Below are 10,448 nucleotides of genomic sequence, written 5' to 3'. Positions count from 1 at the left end.
AGTCACGGGGGCGAGAGTTGGGTTTCTGTATATGATGTTCATTAATGTATTTTCTCCTTCCTTCTGACAATAGCCACAGATTGAATCCCTACTGTGTGATGGTCATTTCCCCAGGAATCAGGACAGGTTGTGAAACCATTACATAAAGATCCTTGTCTTGAGAGTTTTACAGTTATATGTGTTCATCTGTGTGAGGGAGAAAAACCATTTGAACAATTAACAAGTAAGGGTTTAAGGTCAGTTACAGCTAAGTATGAAGGAAAACAAAGGAGCAAACAGTACATGGAAAGTGCCTAGCCATGGAGAAACATCATTGATAAGCTGATGTGGGAAGATGGACCTCGAAGAAGAAGAGTTGATAAGCCATGGGACGTATGGAGAAAAGGAGTGCTCTGGAGAGAAGAAAGAAAGGTTTCAGAGGTCCTAAGTGGGGAGCATGGCTGCTGTATTAACAGAACAAGAGATTTGTGTGATCCCAAAGGGGGGGAGGTTGCAGGAGATGTAACCCTTGGGAGGTTGGATGATGGTGACAGCAATGTGGCATCCCCAGTTATACATTCGACCTTCTTGCCATGTGTCCCCCCTGCCTTATGGCACGCTTAGCGTCTGCTCATGATTAATAGGGCAAGAGTAGTCACCTGTTGCTGCATAAAAACAGTGTCAGGAATTAGAATCTTACAACATTTCTCTTTGGGAAAGAGTGGATGGTACTAATAGTTACTGTGACTATAGGAATGTTAGGCCAAAAATTGTTTTTCACCAAAATAGAGGGTGATCAAAAATATTTGGAAACTTTATCAGTATTACTATTTCAGGGCACCTGGGTGGCTCAGTTAAGCATCTGCCTTCAGCTCAGATCATTATCCTGGGGCCTGGGATAGAGTCCTGTGTTGGGATCCCCACACAGGAAGTCTGCTCCCTCTGCCTCTCCCTCTGCAGCTTCCCCTTCATTGTGCTCTCTCTGTATCAAATAAATAAAAAACAAACTTTAGAAAACCCCAGTATTATTATTCCAGGAGGAATAACAGAGCATTTGAGATAGACATTATTATTATTTCCAACCAAGTACTCTCTGGCATTCTGATGTGCCTGGAATGGACCTGTAGCCTTCTGAAGTGGTTTGTGGGTAACGGACTGAGTTGCTAGCAGAAAACATGTGAGAATAATACAGTGATTAAACATAAATCATAAGAATTTCATTTGTAGTCAAGAAATAGAATAATAGAACATAAAATTGAAGAAATAAGAAAATCAATAATTTAGAATGGACTCAAATTGACAGAATTAGTAGACAGAGTATTAAAACAATTATTATAACCTTATTACATACAACTGAGAAACTCTAAGAAATTGAACATATTAAATAAAATTGCTTTTCTTAAGATCACATTTGAGAGATAAAAACAGCAATATCTGAGATGAAAAATGCATTAGACAGGATTAATAGTAGCTATTGAGGGAGAATACAAGATTAATAAAGTGAAGATATATCAATAGAAACCATCCAAAAATGGAACACTAACAGTAGGAAAATCTGAAAAAAATATAGAGCACAAGTTAACAGCAAGAAATTTACAAGTAGACGAAGAGATATAAAATTGGAATCCCTCCCATACAGGAAAGAGAAAAATGGAATTTTGAAAAAACTTGAAGAAATTACAGATAGTAGTCATTTTCCAAATCTGATTTTAGAAGAGGGGGAAAAAAAAAGAAAAGAAAAGAACAAAACACTGTCATAACCTAGAGAACCAAAGAGTTCAACAGACCCAAGCAAGAAAACCTTGAGGAAATCACACTAAGACATGCCGTAATCAAATTGCTTAAAGGAATGAGCTCTCCACTAAGGAGAAATCTTAGATAAAAGATGCCTTCCATCCAGGGGGACACAGAGAAGACAGCAGATTTTTTGCTGGATACAATGGAGGCTAACGGAAGGTGGAATGGCATCTTCCTGCAGGGAAAGGAAACAAAGAAGCAGCTGTTGAGCTAGAATGTCTTCAGAATGAAAACATCTTTCAGGACAACGGTGAAAATGTTCTTCACCAGAATTATAATACCAAAAAAAAAAAAAAAAAAAAAATTCTTGCAAGTAGATGACGTGACACCAGCTGGAGACGTGGAGCTCCCAAAGGAAATGAAGACCACTGGAAGTCATGCTCTTGCAAGTAAACATAAAGACATTTGTCTTATTACTTAAATAACTTAAAAAATATCAATGTTTTAAAGCCACTATAGCAACAGTATGTCCTCATGGGGTTCATAACAGACGCAGAAGTAAATGTGTTACAACAACAGCAACAAGAATGAGAAGAAAGGAAACATACCATTTTAATATTCTTACATCAGATACGAATGAGTACATTGTCGCTGGAGTGCCAAACATGCATACTCCAAACCTGAAAATTCAAACTCAAGTAGCAAAGCATAGAAGGGCTGCTAATAAGCCTCCAAAGGAAGTAATTACACTGAATCATAAAATGACACAATCTTTAAAAACAGAAAAGGAGGGAAGAAAGAGAACAGATGGGACAAAGAGAAATCAAATTGCAGGGCAGAGATTCAACCGACCCCATCATCACTCACTTTTAATCTAGATGGTCTAAGCTCCCCCAAATGAAAGCCAGAGATTGTCAGATTGGTTTACAAAGGCAGATTCAACTAAAAATATTAGAAATTTTTTTCCTAATCTTCCTTTCAACTTACTCTTTAATCCATTGGCCAACAAGAAGTTTGTTGTTTTATTTCTGTATTTGAGATGATTTGGATATCATTCTGTTATAGATATGAGTTAATTCTATTATAGTCAGAGAAGATACTTTCCATGATTTCAAGGAAATACAATTTGTCCACTTTTGTTATTTGGTCTGGATTATGACATAATTTAATAAATATCCCATGTGCTCCTGAAAATAAAATTATTTTCTGCTCTTGTTGGGTAGAATATTCCAAAACTGCTTTTTGGTTGTGTGACTATATCATTGGCTGTTATGTTTCCTCCCTTGATTCTCTTACTTTCATAGCTTTACTAAGGTATGATTGCCACACAATAAATGAAGTGTTTTTAAATGTTACATTTGATTTTCAGATGTGTATACACATCCATAAAACCTTCAGCACAATGGACAAAAATGAACATACCCATCCCAACACCCTCAAAAGTTTCACCATCCATCCTGATCCTTCTCATTCTCCATCCCAAGGCAAACACTGAGACGCTTTCTCTCACCAGAGATAACTTTGAATTTTCTCAAATTTTATAGAAACTCTATGGCAGCATAAAATATTTTTTTAAATTCCCCATGTTCTCATCCAGCATAATGAATCTGACATTTATACATGTTGTGTGTTTCGACAATGCGCTCCTATGAATTACTATGTAGCCATTGACTACATGTAGATCCCACAATTTTTGTCCATTCACCCTGTTTGGGTTGTTTCCACTTTGGGGGTATTAAATGAACATTTGTGCACCAGTACTCGGGTGAAAAGATGTTTTCAGTCCTCATTGTGGATCGTGGTCATCGAAGACTGTGTACCATTTGTCACACTTGATAGAATGATACACCGCAAGGGGTAAATTTCACTGAATGTCAACTTAGAAGAGGCGTCACATAAGATGCTGTAAATGTCCCCACTCTTTTCTTCTCTCCCTTCAATTCCCTTGTTTATTACTGCTCAGGCACTGTGCAGAAAGACATTACATCCACCTGCCACGGGGTCTCTTGATGCTCACGATCCGAAAACAAATTGGCTGCCCCTTTGGCCACACGGCAACAACGTTGATGCATCCAGATATATTTTGAATGATCTACCAGATTTATAGCCACAGACTTCAGAAAGATAACGAATTTCATATTGTAAATAACTCCCTGTATTTAAAAGACAAAGACGTTTTTCCTTTGTCCAAGGAATCAATTTGCTGTTTCTTTTCATCAGGCTCCTGCTCAGCGTGTGACGATGTACTGTAATTATTAGGGTTTGATAGAAAGTGACATTTCCCCTGCTACCTGTAGATCCTGCTCCTGTCTTTTAAGCGGATTCCAGTCTTCAGGCTCTAGTGGCTTTCACGTTACTGCCAGGAAGAATGTCCCAGCAGGCTGGGAACGGCAGAGTGGCTTCCAGAGCTCAGTGTGAGATCCAGAGACCTGGGTAATTAGATCAACAGCCAGGTCTAATTATGAGCGGGTAATGGAATAATATTCAGGCTGATTAACTGTGCAAACCCATTATTTGCTCTAATGGAAATTTCACATTCCTCTTCACGAGCCGAATCTGACTCACGGCTGGGCTCGCAGGTGGTGGGGGTGTGTGTCCTTCAGACTCTGGCTCAGCCGCAACTAGGTGCTTGGGCTCGTATCCAGGGCAGACGGCCTGGAGTGGGGCGAAGTGGGTGGGGCAGGTTGCGGCGAGGACAGGGCTCCTCTCTGCCTTTATTTACATTTTTTATTTATTTTTATTTTTTATTTATTTATTTTTAAGATTTTATTTATTTATTTGACAGAGAGAGATTACAAGTAGGCAGAGAGGCAGGCAGAGAGAGAGAGAGAGAGGGAAGCAGGCTCCCTACTAAGCAGAGAGCCCGATGTGGGACTCGATCCCAGGACCCTGAGATCATGACCTGAGCCGAAGGCAGTGGCTTAACCCACTGAGCCACCCAGGCACCCCGCCTTTATTTACATTTTGATGCTTGCTCCTCATTGACAGAGTTGGACTAATTATGATTATTAAATATTGCTGTAAGATATTACTTATCTAGATGACCGAGGATTTGGTTTGTTTTGCTCCCCTTAAATTTTGCAGCTTGCTTTGGTCTCCTCACCCTGGTCCCGGCCTGAGTGCCAGGTGCTGTGTTACGCATGGGTGTGGACACACCCAGTCCTGCTTCCTAAGACCCATGCAATGGATCACTGGCAGCGAGAGGCAAGGCCCATTGCTCTGCTGTGCTCCTTTGGCGAGCAGGGTTTCCCGGACAGGCTTCTGGGAAAAGCCGTGGCTCCCGGTGGCCTGTGGGTGAGAAGCTGGAGCAGGATTTATCCTCCAGGTTCCTCCCATCTTCCATTTTCCCTTGGACTAAGCTCCCCGCTATTCTGGTTTCACACGTGACCTGACTGAGAAGCCTAGCTCATTACAGGGAAGTGTCCCTGCCCCTCCTGTACCCAGGGCTGGAGGAGGCTGGGGGAGGCTGGGGGAGGCTGGGGGAGGCTGGGGGAGGCTGGGGAAGGCTGGAGGGGCCAGCCACCACAAGAGTTTCTGAGATGCCGTCCAGGCGAAGGCCAGGACTCCCAGGGGAGGGGCTGGTAGGGCCCTGGCAGATGACAGGGTGACCTGGTAGCACAGGAGCCCCTCTCCAGAAGTCTCTGGTGTTTGTTTTTTGGTTCGTTTTGTTTTGCTTTTGTATTCTGTGCTGTGTTTAGTGTACTGTATGGGAAAGGAAGCTGCAATAGGCTTGCTCCTTCTTCTCTTCAAGTCTTAATTACGAATAGAAACAATGGTCAGGACCTAAATTAACCAAAGCTTGGTCTCCTCTGTAATTGTGGACATAAAAGCCACGAGGTCTGTTGGACTTTTCCTGCAGGACCAGGGGAAATTAGCCCCGGTTAATTCATTTAAAGGCTCCAGGGAGAAGCAGTGTTTGGGCACGTACTACACGCTTAGGTTTAGTCTATTAGATGCTCATGGATTTGGGAGGAAATGTGCAGAGATACGTGTTATGAGCAGCATCCCAGTGTCCAGGTCACGAGCTGCCTTTCTTTCTCGGGTCCATGGTGTCCCAGGCTGTCCCCAGTGCGGGGAGGTCACAGCACGGCTGAGACTGGCCTCTGCTTTCCTTGTGTGACTTCAAACCCCAGGGCCACTGGAGGTGTCGGTTCAAATCTCACAGCGACTCAGCATTTTAAAAGTCATTTCATGTGACTTTTCTGGGGCCCGCGGGAAAGGTCAGATGAGCAGGCATTTACCTTGTGAGTGGGGAGACCAAGCCCCTGTAACTTACCCAGCCTCTCTGGGAGCTGACGGAAGATCTGCGGTCAGGACTCAAGTTCTCAGACTTCCCATGTCATTACTGATCTGACCCCAACGTGACACCAGGTGGAGAGTGAGGTTCAGGGCTGTGCCGCAAAGGTCAATGGATGGACGCAGGGCCACCCCTGAGCCTTTCATCAAGTGCTCTGGCTGGAGGAAGGCTGAGCTGTTGGCAAGGACGCAAATCAGATGAAAACCTCAAGCTCCGTAGAGTGGAGGCTCTTCCCAGGCAGCCCTGCCTGAAGGCCTGAGCACACCCCAGCCGTCCCAGCCCAAGGAGGAGGAGGGGGAGATGCCCCAGGGTCGGGGGCGGGGGATGATGGTCTTTCCTTTGGTCCTGAAACCACAGAGTCAAACCACAGTCCAGCTCCAATAAACGCTCCTCCATCAGGCTCGTTAGATGCAGCGGTTACCGTGACATCACAACCAGGGGGAGAAGGGCTCCGAGGCTGGGGAAGTTTGGGAACCGGTCCTGAATGGATTAGCATCTCATCTGAATAATGCGGGCACGGTATTTATTTTACCGTTGGCTTCCCAGAGATAAGCCAGGAGGCTCCCTCCTGCGGAATGCCTGGGGGTGGGCTGGCTGCCTGAGCATCCCTGGGAGGAGGAAGGGAGTTATTTTTAACTCACCGTTCCAGGAGGAAACACACACACACAGACGCATTGGAAACGCTGTGGGGGTGACTCTCAGCTGTTGGACAGAGAAATGGCCTGGGGTCTGCCGTGCATCATTTCCCAACTATTCTGATCCCGGTCATTGCTGTAAACACCGTAGGCATCTAAGATTCAGCCCATTTCGGCTCCTTAAAATGATATCCTCGCAGTCCGTCCTGGAGCGATTGTTTAATGAAATCTGCTTTTATTGGGCAGTGAAACCAAGGCAGATGGCATTCTGATGGGGGCATCAGCCCACCGTGGGTAACCGGTGGGTAGGGGGGCTCGCTGGGGGAGGGGCTCCAACTCAGAGACTGTCTGGGCTTGATGTCAGCCCCGTTCTGAGAAAGGATGCATATTTCTGAACCAGAAAAAATACATATACTTGTATTTACATCCAGCTAAGGGGACTTGGATTTTTTTACAGGTTCATTTACTAGGTTGACTAAAGGAAGTTTCCTATGTATGTGTTCTGTGCCCCCTCTGCTTTACTGAGATATAATTGGCATATGACATTGTGGGAGTTTAAGGTGTCCAATGGGACTCTTGAATACGTGTATATAATGTGGAATGATTATCACAATAACGTTAACTAACACATCCTTCACATCCCGTAATTATCATTTTGTCGTTGGTATGGTAAGAACATTTAAGAGCTACTCTCTTAGCACTTTGCAAGTATAAAACACAGAATTGTTAACTCTAGTCACCCTGCTGTACGTGAGATGCCCAGAGCTTTCACTGGAGGTTTCCACCCTCTGACCAGCATCCCCTCGCCTCTCCCAGGCCCTGGCTACTACCAGTCCACTCTCTGTTCCTCCTAGTGGTTTTTTTTTTTTTTTCTTTAAAGATTTTGGGTATAAGTGAGATCATGCAGTATTTATCTTTCTCTGTCTGACTTATTTTACTTAGCATAATGCTATCAAGCTTCATCTATACTGTTGCAAAGGACAAGATATCTTTCTTTTTACAGACAGATAATACGCCATTGTATGTACATGTCACATTTTCTTTATTCTTTTTTAAGATTTTATTTATTTATTTGACAGACAGAACACAAGCAGGCAGAGAGGCAGGAAGAGGGAGAGGGAGAAACAGGCTCACCGCTGAGCAGAGAACCCAACGTGGGGCTTGATCTCAGGACCTGGGATCATGACCTGAGCCAAAGGGAGCCACTTAACCAACTGAGCCACCCAGGTGCCCCCATGCTTTCTTTATTCATTCATTAGTCAGTAGATGCTTACCTTGCTCCCATGTCTTGACTAGTGAATAATTCTTCAGTGAGCATGAGAAAGCAGATATCTCTTTGATGGTGATTTCATTTTCTTTACATAAATACATAGAAGCAGGATTGCTGCGTCATAGGGTAGTACTGTTTTTAATTTTTTGAGGCACCTCCATACTCTTTTCCACAGTGGCTAATAACGATTTGTATTCCCACTAACAGAGCATTGGGGTTCCCCTTCTCTACTTCCTCACCAACGTTTGTTATCTTTGTCTTTTTCATGATAGTCACTCCAGTAGGTGTGAGGTAATCTCTCACTGTGGCTTTGATTTGCATTTCCCTGGTGATGAGTGATACTGAGCATCTTTTCATGTATGTGGCCATTTGTATGTCTTCTTTGAAAAACATCTACTCAGATCCTGTGGCCATTTTTAAAATTGGATGATTATTATTTCTTTACCATTGAATTGGAGTTCTTTATATATGTTGGATATTAATCCCTTACCCATAATCGTGGTTTGCCAATATATTCTCCCCATTTCTTAGGTTGCCTTTTAGTTTTGTTAATTGTTTCTTTTGCTCTGCAGAAGTTTTACTTTGATATGACCTGACTCATTGATTTTTCCTTCTGTTGCTTCTGCTTTTTTTTTTTTTTTTTTTCAAATCCAAAATCCAAACACTTTTTTCCTGTGCTGTCTTCCAGGGTTTCTATGGTTATATTTCAATCTTTAATCTACTTTGAGTTAATTTTTCTGAGTGTGTAACAGTTCCAATTTCATTCTTTTGTATGTGAATGTCCGGTTTCCCAACACCATTTATTCAGGTCTATCTCTTACCATTGAATATCGTTGGTTGCCTTGTCAAGTATTAATTGACCACGTATGTATGGGTTTCTTTCTGGGGCTCTTAATTCTATTCTGTTCGTCCATATATCTGTTTTTATGTCAGTAGCATACTGTTTTTATTCCTGTAGTTTTGTAATATGGTTTGAAGTCAGGGAGGGTGATGCCTCCAGCTTTGTTCTTTCTCAAATGTACTTTGGTCATTCAGGGCCTTTTGTGGTTCCATATAAACTGTAGGATTGCTTTTACTATTTTTGTGAAAAGCGTCATTGGAATTGTGACAGGGATTGCATTGAATCTGTGGATGGTTTGGATAATGTGGGCATTTTAATAATATGAACTCTTCTGTGGACTCCATCTATGACCATGGGATATTTTCCCATTTGTTTGTGCTCATGTGCCCATTTTCTATATGAACTTCCATCAGCTGGTGGAATAGGGTGATTGCACCTGGCACATGACACAGAAAGAAGTCAGCTAGCTTCCTGCATCCATTTAGTTCCTCACACTTCTGCGTCTATCTGTACCTGGCAGACTTTCTTTACTGAAATGACCCACTCACTCCACAGATCCTGGTCAGAGATCTGAAATGTTAATAAAAGCATCCAAGACATCCATTCACCACCATGAGTGTGTCCTGAGGTTCTCAGGAAAGGTTGCATCCAAACTTTGACTATCTTCCTCACATAAGTCTAAGATTTTGGACTTTACACTTAGAAGCTCAGATCTTTTGTGAATCCTCTGATGCTGCCTTATAACAATAACAAATTTATTATTCAACCAAATTTAAAATAAAAAGGTTTAAAACACCCAAAAGCCTAATGCTGGGGCAGTTTCAGGTTTGGCTCAGCAGTTCTATCTGGTCCCCAAGGATCCATGCTCACCCTGGCTTCCTTCTGCATTTAGTACATATTGGTTAATCCTTTGTCTCCTCTCCTCGTGGTCACAAGGTGGCTGCCAGAGCACCTCACATCAGTCACATTCTCACTTGTTTACATTCAAAGACAAAGAGATAGTTTTGTCTTCTTTTCTTTTCTTCTCTTTTCTTTTCTTCTTCTCTTTCTTTCCTCTTCCTTTTCTATTCTTTTTTTTTTTTCTTTAAAGGAGGAAAAGCTTTACAAAAGCCCCCACCAGTGTCCTTTCAGGTCCCATCTGTGAAGTGGAGTCATAGTAGTTCCCTTCTCATGGTTGTTGTGATGACCATCAGCTTCGCCAGAAAACATGGAGCATGGTTAGGGCTTCCTAATGGCGGACTGTGAGCTTGCTACATTTCTTGTAAAATGCTGCTCAGGAGGTCATCAGCCAATCAGTTAAGGTGCCTCCAATAGCAAATTCATGAAAATTCACAGATTCATGCTAGAAGTTCAACAAACTCCTGGAAGCAAATCCAAATTTGACAGAAGAGTAAAAAGTGGGAATATTACAAAATAGTAAGTGAAAATAAACATGAAAACAAGCCCCTCTGGGGTGCCCTGAGTGGCTCAGTCATTAAGCATCTGCCTTTGGCTCATGTCATGATCCCAGGGTCAGGAGAAGCCTGCTTCTCCCTCTCCCACTCCCCCCTGCTTGTGTTCCCTCTCTCTCTGTCTCTGTCAAATCAATAAATAAAATCTTAAAAAAAAAAAAAAAAACAAGCCCCCATTTCTACTGACCCAAAAGGATAATAAGAATCCACTATGATTATCTAGTCTTTGAAAAGGTGG

This window comes from Mustela nigripes, chromosome 8 (genome assembly GCF_022355385.1).
Source record: "Mustela nigripes isolate SB6536 chromosome 8, MUSNIG.SB6536, whole genome shotgun sequence".
NCBI classification, from domain to species: Eukaryota; Metazoa; Chordata; class Mammalia; order Carnivora; family Mustelidae; genus Mustela; species Mustela nigripes.
Note: the sequence above shows the minus strand (reverse complement) of the source record.